This window comes from Triticum urartu, chromosome 7 (genome assembly GCF_003073215.2).
Source record: "Triticum urartu cultivar G1812 chromosome 7, Tu2.1, whole genome shotgun sequence".
In the NCBI taxonomy this organism is placed as follows: Eukaryota; Viridiplantae; Streptophyta; class Magnoliopsida; order Poales; family Poaceae; genus Triticum; species Triticum urartu.
Genome location: NC_053028.1, coordinates 124,520,557 through 124,530,040, shown reverse-complemented (window position 1 = coordinate 124,530,040; position 9,484 = coordinate 124,520,557).

The following is a 9,484-nucleotide window of genomic DNA, read 5'->3' as shown; positions in this document are numbered from 1 at the left end:
ATATGCATATTAATACCCCTCTGATTATGAACATGAATATGCTTTGTGAGTGGTTACGTTTGTTCCTGAGGACATGGGAGAAGTCTTGCTATTAGTAGTCATGTGAATTTGGTCTTCGTTCGATATTTTGATGAGATGTATGTTGTCATCCCTCTAGTGGTGTTATGTGAACGTCGACTACATAACACTTCACCATTATTTGGGCCTAGAGGAAGGCATTGGGGAGTAATAAGTAGATGATGGGTTGCTAGAGTGACAGAATCTTAAACCCTAGTTTATGTGTTGCTTCGTAAGGGGCTGATTTGGATCCATATGTTTCATGCTATGGTTAGGTTTACCTTAATACTTTTGTTGTAGTTGCGGGTGCTTGCAATAGAGGTTAATCATAAGTGGGATTCTTGTCCAAGTAAGGACAGTACCCAAGCACCGGTCCACCCACATATTAGATTATCAAAATACCAAACGCGAATCTTATGAACGTGATGAAAACTAGCTTGACGATATTCCCATGTGTCCTCGGGAGTGCTTTTCTCTATATAAGAGTTTGTACAGGCTTGTCCTTTGCTACAAAAAGGATTGGGCCCCCTTGCTGCACTTTATTTATTTTTGTTACTTGTTGCTCGTTACAAATTATCTTATCACAAAACTATCTGTTACCACTTATTTCAGTACTTGCAGAGAATACCTTGCTAGAAACCGCTTATCATCTCCTTCTACTCCTCGTTGGGTTCGACACTCTTACTTATCGAAAGGACTACGATAGATCCCCTATACTTGTGGGTCATCAAGACTCTTTTCTGGCACCGTTGCTGGGGAGTAAAGCGCCTTTGGTAGGTGGAATTTGGTAAGGAAAAATTTATATAGTGTGCTGAAATTTATTGTCACTTGTTACTATGGAAAGTAATCCTCTGAGGGGCTTGTTCGGGTTATCTTCACCCCGACCAGTAGAGCAAAGAGTTTCTCCTCAACCTACTGAACCTACTGAAAATGAAAATGTCTGCTTTGAAATTCCTTCGGGTATGACAGAAAAACTGCTAGCTAATCCTTTTGTAGGAGATGGAACAAAGCATCCTGATAAGCATCTAATATATGTGGATGAAGTTTGTGGATTATTTAAGCTTGCAGGTATACCCGATGATGTTGCTAAGAAGAAGATCTTCCCTTTATATTTGAAGGGATACGCATTGATATGGTATAGGCTATGTGATGACATGAGATCATGGAACTATAAAAGATTGAAGTTGGAATTTCATCAAAAGTATTACCCTATGCATCTTGTTCATCGTGATCGCAATTATATATATAATTTCTGGCCTCTCGAAGGAGAAAGCATCGCTCAAGCTTGGGGGAGGCTTAAATCAATGTTATATTCATGCCCCAATCATGAGCTCTCGAGAGAAATAATTATGCAAAGTTTTTATGCTCGACTTTCTGAAAACAATCGCACCATGCTCGATACTTCTTGTGCTGGCTCTTTTATGATGAAGACTATTGAATTTAAATGGAATTTATTGGATAGAATTAAACGTAACTCTGAAGATTGGGACCTCGACGAAGGTAAGGAGTCAGGTATGACATCTAAGTTTGATTGTGTTAAATCTTTTATGGACACCGATATTTTCCATAAGTTTAGCACTAAATATGGACTTGACTCTGAGATAGTAGCTTCTTTCTGTGAATCTTTTGCTACTTATGTTGATCTCCCTAAGGAGAAGTGGTTTAAATATCATCCTCCCATAGAAGTAAAAGTAGCTGCACCTATTAAAGTTGAACAAAAGACTGTCACTTATAATGATCCTATTGTTCCTACTTCTTATGTTGAGAAACCACCTTTCCCTGTTAGAGTAAAGGATCATGCTAAAGCTTCAACTATTGTTCGTAAAAGCAATATTAGAACTTATACACCTCCTGAGAAATTTAAAGTAGAACCTAATATTGCTATTGTTAAAGATCTCTTGTCTGATAATATTGATGGGCATGCTATTCAGTTTGATGGTGAAACTACTAGAATTGCTAAGCCTTGTGGTAAAGATAAACATAGACCCGTGGTAGGCGTGCCTGTTATTTCTGTTAAAATAGGAGATCATTGTTATCATGGCTTATGTGATATGGGTTCTAGTGCTAGTGTTATACCTTATGAATTGTATAAAGAAATCAAGCATGAAATTGCACCTGCTGAGTTAGAAGATATTGATGTCACAATTAAACTTGCCAATAGAGATACTATTTCAGCGATGGGAATTGTTAGAGATGTTGAAGTCTTGTGTGGGAAAACTAAATATCCTGCTGATTTTCTTGTTCTTACTTCTCCGGAAGATAGCTTTTGTCCCATTATATTTGGTAGACCCTTCTTGAACACTGTTAATGCTCGGATAGATTGCGAAAAGAATGTTGTTACTATTGGCTTGGATGATATGGTTCATGAGTTTAATTTCTCTAAATTTAGTAAACAACATCATGAGGAAGAATTACCTAGTAAGGATGAAATTATTGGTCTTGCTTCTATTGCCGTATCTCCTAGTGATCCTTTAGAACACTATTTGCTAGACCATGAAAATGATATGTTCATGAATGAAAGAAGAGAAATAGATGAAGTATTCTTTAAACAGGAACCTAATCTGCAACACAATTTTCCTGTTGAAAATTTAGGGGATCCTCCTCCACCCAAGGGTGATCCCGTGTTTGAGCTTAAACCGTTGCCTGATAATCTTAAATATGCTTATCTTGATGAAAAGAAGATATATCCTGTTATTATTAGTGCTAACCTTTCAGAGCATGAAGAAGAAAGATTGTTGAAAACTCCGAAGAAGCACCGTGCTGCTATTGGATATACTCTTGATGATCTTAAGGGCATTAGTCCCACTCTATGTCAACATAAAATAAATTTGGAGGCGGACGCCAAACCAGTTCGTGATCCTCAATGACGTCTGAATCCTAAAATGAAAGAAGTGGTAAGAAAAGAAATACTCAAGCTTCTGGAGGCAGGTATAATCTATCCCGTTGCTGATAGTCAGTGGGTAAGTCCTGTCCATTGTGTCCCTAAGAAGGGAGGTATTACTGTTGTTCCTAATGATAGAGATGAATTGATTCCACAAAGAATTATCACAGGTTATAGGATGGTAATTGATTTCCGCAAATTAAATAAGGCTACTAAGAAAGATCATTACCCCTTACCTTTTATTGATCAAATGCTAGAAAGATTATGCAAACATACACATTACTGCTTTCTAGATGGTTATTCTGGTTTCTCTCAAATACCTGTGTCGGCTAGAGATCAATCAAAGACTACTTTTACATGCCCTTTTGGTACTTTTGCTTATAGACGTATGCCTTTTGGTTTATGTAATGCACCTGCTACCTTTCAAAGATGCATGATGGCTATATTCTTTGACTTTTGTGAAAAGATTTGTGAGGTTTTCATGGACGACTTTTCCATCTATGGTTCCTCTTTTGATGATTGCTTGAGCAATCTTGATCGAGTTTTGCAGAGATGTGAAGAAACTAATCTTGTCTTGAATTGGGAAAAGTGCCACTTGATGGTTAATGAAGGTATTGTCTTGGGGCACAAAGTTTCTGAAAGAGGTATAGAAGTTGATAAAGCCAAGGTTGATGCTATTGAAAAGATGCCATGTCCCAAGGACATCAAAGGTATAAGAAGTTTCCTTGGTCACGCTGGATTTTATAGGAGGTTCATTAAGGACTTCTCAAAAATTTCTCGGCCTCTGACTAATTTATTACAAAAAGATGTACCATTTGTCTTTGATGATGATTGTGTAGAAGCATTTGAAATACTTAAGAAAGCATTAGTCTCTGCACCTGTTGTTCAGCCACCTGATTGGAACCTACCCTTTGAAATTATGTGTGATGCTAGTGATTATGCTGTAGGTGCTGTCCTAGGGCAAAGAGTTGATAAGAAATTAAATGTTATTCAATATGCTAGTAAGACTCTAGATAATGCTCAAAGAAATTATGCTACTACTGAAAAAGAACTCTTAGTAGTTGTATTCACTTGTGATAAATTCAGACCTTATATTGTTGATTCTAAAGTAACTATTCACATTGATCATGCTGCTATTAAATATCTTATGGAAAAGAAAGATGCTAAACCTAGACTCATCAGATGGGTTCTCCTGCTACAAGAATTTGATTTGCATATTGTTGATAGAAAGGGAGCTGAGAACCCCGTTGCAGACAACTTGTCTAGGTTAGAGAATGTTCTTGATGACCCACTACCTATTAATGATAGCTTTCCTTATGAACAATTAAATGTTATAAGTACTTCTCGTAGTAATCCATGGTATGTTGATTATGCTAATTATAGTGTTGCTAAGTTTATACCACCTATGTCGGAGTAATGGGCCACGGGTAGGCCAACCCGGGTCCCAGAACCTTTCAAGACATCGGGGCGGGCTGCACCCCTCAAAGACCCCAGGACGAAGAGCCGCCTCCTGAGGAGTCGAAGGCAAGACGGCCGACTGCCCGCTCACGGCCGAGTCCCAGGGACGACATCCAGAGAAGCCGGCTTTGGGGAGTCGGCCCGCGACTCCAACAAACCCCATGACCTCATCAAAGGGGACGAGGCAGGGGCGTGGCTACAGCGAAGCCCACCCCGCCCCTCACCAAGGGCAGGCATGGCCACAGCACGCCGTACCCTGGAAGATCTCCGTGCGGCGTGGCACTGTTGCCATGCCGGCCCTAACATCAGCACCGCAGGGCCGAATCCTGCACCCACGACGGCTTGTCTGTACGGCCTGGAGGCAGCAGGCCCCACCAGTCAGTGAGACCTCGGGAGACGACAGGAGAACCACCAGTCGGACCCGTCGGGAGTCGGCCTGGGGGAGTCGGCCGAGCCCTCCCCCGGGGCCCACGCGCCATTAATCAAGATGTGATGGGGAGAGGCAACAGTGATCGCCCGCCGGGCGGCGGGGCTGTTGCCATGACCTCATAACCAAGCCCGCGTCATCAGAAGCACGGCTACAGTAAGCAGCAGCCGGCAAGACCCGCCAGCAGCGGACGCGAGCTGTCGGCTCCGTACCCGGCTAGTCAGCGGGGCCCGCCAGTCGGCGGGCCCCAGCGGTCGACAGAGAAGACGGAGGCCAGAGACACTGACGGCTGGGCCTGCGCCCAGCCGGATTACCATTGTACCCCTGGGGGGTAGGCCTATATAAACCCCCCAGGGCACCCATGAAAAGGGTTGGAACCCATTAGCTCTAGACCAGATCATATAGACGGGAGAGAGCTAGCCTTGCCCTCTCCTACCACCAGAAAACAGCTCAAGGAGCAACCGTGTAAACACTTTGGCCATAGTGATCATGCGGAGACCCCGCAGAGCAGCAGTAGGGGTATTATCTCCCCGGAGAGCCCCGAAGCTGGGTAAGATTCGCCGGCGTGCATGTCTTCGCCTCATCCCATTTCCAGGCACCGGTGACGTTCTACTCGCCCCCACCATGATAAGCCATCCGTTGGCATATGTCGCACCAAACCCCCGACATTTGGCGCCCACCGTGGGGCCTGGTGCACCGCCGTCCGGAGATCTGTTCTGGACGGGAACTCTTTTCCTCCCTGGCGAGCGCAGCCAGCCAGGCACGCCAGATGGAGTTTGCACCGACGTGCTAAGCGGCGTCGAGATCGCTTGCGCGATCAGCTCCTTGGTCGAACTTGTCGGCGAGGTCCGCCTCTCCGACGAACCTGCATCCAACGCAGGCACGGGCGGCCCCGAGAACCTCCTCGCGGGCCTCCTCGATCAACTCCATGTTTCCGGCGAGCCTACCGTAGACTTGGAGTCCGTAGGCTCCACCGACCCGATGCTGGTCGACTCCGACACCGCGTCGCTCAACGCGTTCCCCACCAATGTGGTGTACTACGATGAACCTCTCCCCCACGCAGAGAGCAATGGAAGCACCATCACCAAGGTGCTAGTCATCAGTCATGACGAGCTCCCCGGCGGAGGAGCGCAGGACTCGCTCGGCGCGGCGCTGCAAGACCTAACTGCACCCATTCCGGAAGACACTGACGCTGAGACGTTGGAGGCGCGCCGCCTTCATCTCAGTGAAGGCGCAAAGAAGCTGGCCAGCATGAGGCGCTTGTCAGAAGCCTATCAGCGGGAGATGGATCGCGCCGTCGGCGGCTCGCCGGTCCCGGCAGGGCCCAGCCGCCTTGGCGCAGTCCGGCAACGCGGCGTAGCCATCGCCAACCTATTTGGGGCAAGCCGCTCTGTGTACGCTACACCAGCGGAGAACATCCGAGCCGCCCAGGCAGCGGCGGACGAGCTGGACAATTTCGAGGGCGAAGAACGCCGCCTCATGATGGAGCGAGTCCAGCGGCTTCTAGACGCGGCTGCCGCACAGAACGAGGCCGACTGCCGCGCGGAGGCGCCTCAACGACCCATCGACGACCTTCACCGAGATCAAGGCGCGACGTCTCGGACGCCGACTGGCGGCACCCGAGGAAGAAGAGACAAGGAGCCGACTGTCAGCCACAGTCGGACTCGCATTACCATAGAGCGCGACCGAGATGGCCGCCCAAGAGCAGTGGAATGACGGGACGACTGTTCGCCTCCCCCTCCCCGCAAGGAGAGGCGAGTCTCCCCGCCGCCTGTTTAACATCCGACTCTCGGTGACCACCTTGGCCGCCGAGAGGGAGTTGGAGAGAACGACGCTCGCCACCGGATCGACCGACTCCACCGATCCTTAGCGCTCGAGGAAGAAGACGAGCTGGGTCCACCTTGTTTCGGGCCCCGCATTCGGGACGAACCCTTTCCCAGAGGGTTCACACTCCCAAGAGACACGCCCAAGTATACCGGCTCCGTGAAGCCGGAAGACTGGCTAGTCGACTACTCCACGGCTGTTAGCATAGCAAACGGCAACAAGCGTGTCGCCGTAAAGTACATTCCGCTCATGCTCCAGGGCACGGCCCGGACATGGCTGAACAGCCTAAAGCCCCGCAGCATCAATAGCTGGGTCGACTTCACCGAAGTGTTCGTCCGCAACTTCACCAGCACGTACAAGCGTCCTCCCAAGCCTCGTCAACTCTCCTTGTGCGTGCAAGGCCCCGACGAGTCGACTCGCGATTACCTCACGCGTTGGGCCGAGCTCCGGAACTCCTGCGAGGGCGTGCACGAGGTGCAGGCCATCGAGTACTTCACGGCCGGGTGCAGAGAAGGCACCCTCCTCAAGCACAAGCTCCTTTGCGACGAGCCAGAAACCCTCGACGAGCTGCTGATCATAGCGGACAAGTACGCCACGGCCGACTCCTCCATGAAGGCGGAAATTCAAATCAGCACGACTGGCAAAGTGGCTCATCAAGCTCCAAGAACTCCGGCGGCAGACGCTGGCCGGCGACAACAGCAGGGTGACAACAAGCGCAAGGCCCCGCAGCCGGCTTCCAGCAGCCGGCAGGTCGCGACCGTTGAAGCCCAGCAGCCAGAAGAGCAGCCTCCGCCCAAGCGACAGAAAGGCGGCAAGCCAAAATGGTTGCAGGCCTTCTCCTATGAGCAGACCTTGGATGGACCTTGCAAGTTCCACAGCAGCGCAAAGCCGTCGAATCACACCACCCGGAAGTGCCACTGGCTCACCAGGATCGCCAAGGGAGACGGCCTCCTGTCTCCCCTGCCTGCTGGGCGGCCGCCTCTGCCTCCGCCCCAGCAGCCGGCTGTCAGGCCAGTCGGCGCAGTACAAGACGAATACCCTGAAGAGCATGGAGCCTATGTGGTGTTCACCAGTGTGGCTGATGATCGATGCAGCAGGCGGCTGCAGCGACAAGAGGTGAACGCGGTAGCGTCGGAGACGCTAGAGTTCATGCACTAGTCTGAGAAGCCCATCAGCTGGAGCAGGGCTGACCACCCAGAAGTGATGCCGAGTCCGGGCTCCTATGCTTTGGTCCTGAACGCCACCTTTGCTACGGACAAACGAGCCGCGCGTTTCTCGCGAGTTCTGATAGACGGGGGCAGCAGCATCAATATCCTGTACAAGGACACCATGGAGAAGTTAGGAATCAAGCAAAGACAGCCTCAGAACAGCCGAACTGTGTTCCACGACATTGTTCCTGGGCTTTCTTGCTCGCCGATCGGCAAGATCCTGATGGACGTCCTCTTTGGGGACAAAGATCACTTCCGTAGAGAGCCCGTTTGGTTTGAGGTGGTGGATCTTGAGAGCCCATACCATGCGCTGCTTGGCCGACCTGCCTTGGCCAAGTTCATGGCGGTCCCCCACTACGCCTACCTCAAGATGAAGATGCCCAGTTCCAAGGGAATTCTGACTGTGGCTGGTGACTATCGGAAGTCATCTGCTTGCGCAGCAGAGAGCAGTCGGCTGGCCGAGTCCTTGGTAATCGTGGCTGAGAAGCGGCTCCTTGAGCGAGTTGTGGCGATGGATGGCAAGCAGCCTGAGGTGTCGCCCAACCCAAAAGAGTCAGAGACTGAGGGTTCATTCAAGCCAGCCAAAGAGACAAAGAAGATACCCTTGGACCCGGAGCACCCAGAGTGGTACGCCGTCGTAGGTGCAAACCTCGACAGCAAATAGGAAGGCGAGCTCGTCGATTTCCTTCATGAGAATCGAGACATCTTTGCATGGTCCCCCAAAGACATGCCAGGTGTACCGACGGAATTCGCCGAGCACAAGTTACATGTCCGATCTGATGCAAAGCCGGTCAGACAGCCCCTGCGCCGCTTATCAGAAGAGAAGAGAAGAGTTGTCGGAGAAGAGATAGCCCGACTCCTAGCAGCCGGCTTCATTATGGAAGTATTCTTTCCAGAATGGCTAGCAAATCCGGTCCTGGTACTAAAGAAGAACAAGTAGTGGCGAATGTGTATTGACTACACGAGCCTCAACAAGGCCTGCTCCAAGGACCCATTTGCTTTACCAAGAATCGATCAGGTGATAGACTCCACAGCCGGATGCGAGCTGTTGAGTTTTTTGGATGCATATTCAGGATATCACCAGATCAAGCTAAACCCGGCTGACAGACTGAAAACCGCCTTCATCATGCCGTTTGGAGCCTTCTGCTACCTCACCATGACGTTCGGCTTAAGAAACACCGGCGCCACCTTCCAGCGTTGCATGCAGAAGTGCCTCCTCAAGCAGCTCGGCAGGAACGCCCACGTTTACGTGGACGACATGGTGGTGAAGACGGAAAAGCATGGGACACTGCTGGAAGACCTCAAGGAGACATTTGAGAACCTGCGCCGGTTCCAGATCAAGCTCAACCCCGAGAAGTGTGTCTTCGGAGTACCAGCCGGCCAGCTCCTTGGCTTCCTGGTCTCTGAACGCGGCATAGAATGCAACCCAGTAAAAATCAAGGCCATTGAGAGAATGGAGGTACCCAGCCGACTGCTGGACGTGCAGAAGTTCACCGGCTGCTTGGCGTCCATCAGCCGATTCATCAGTCGGCTGGGCGAGAAAGCTCTCCCCTTGTACCAACTCATGAAGAAGACCACTTTTTTCGAGTGGAACCATAAGGCGGACGAAGCTTTTCACCAGTTGAAGAA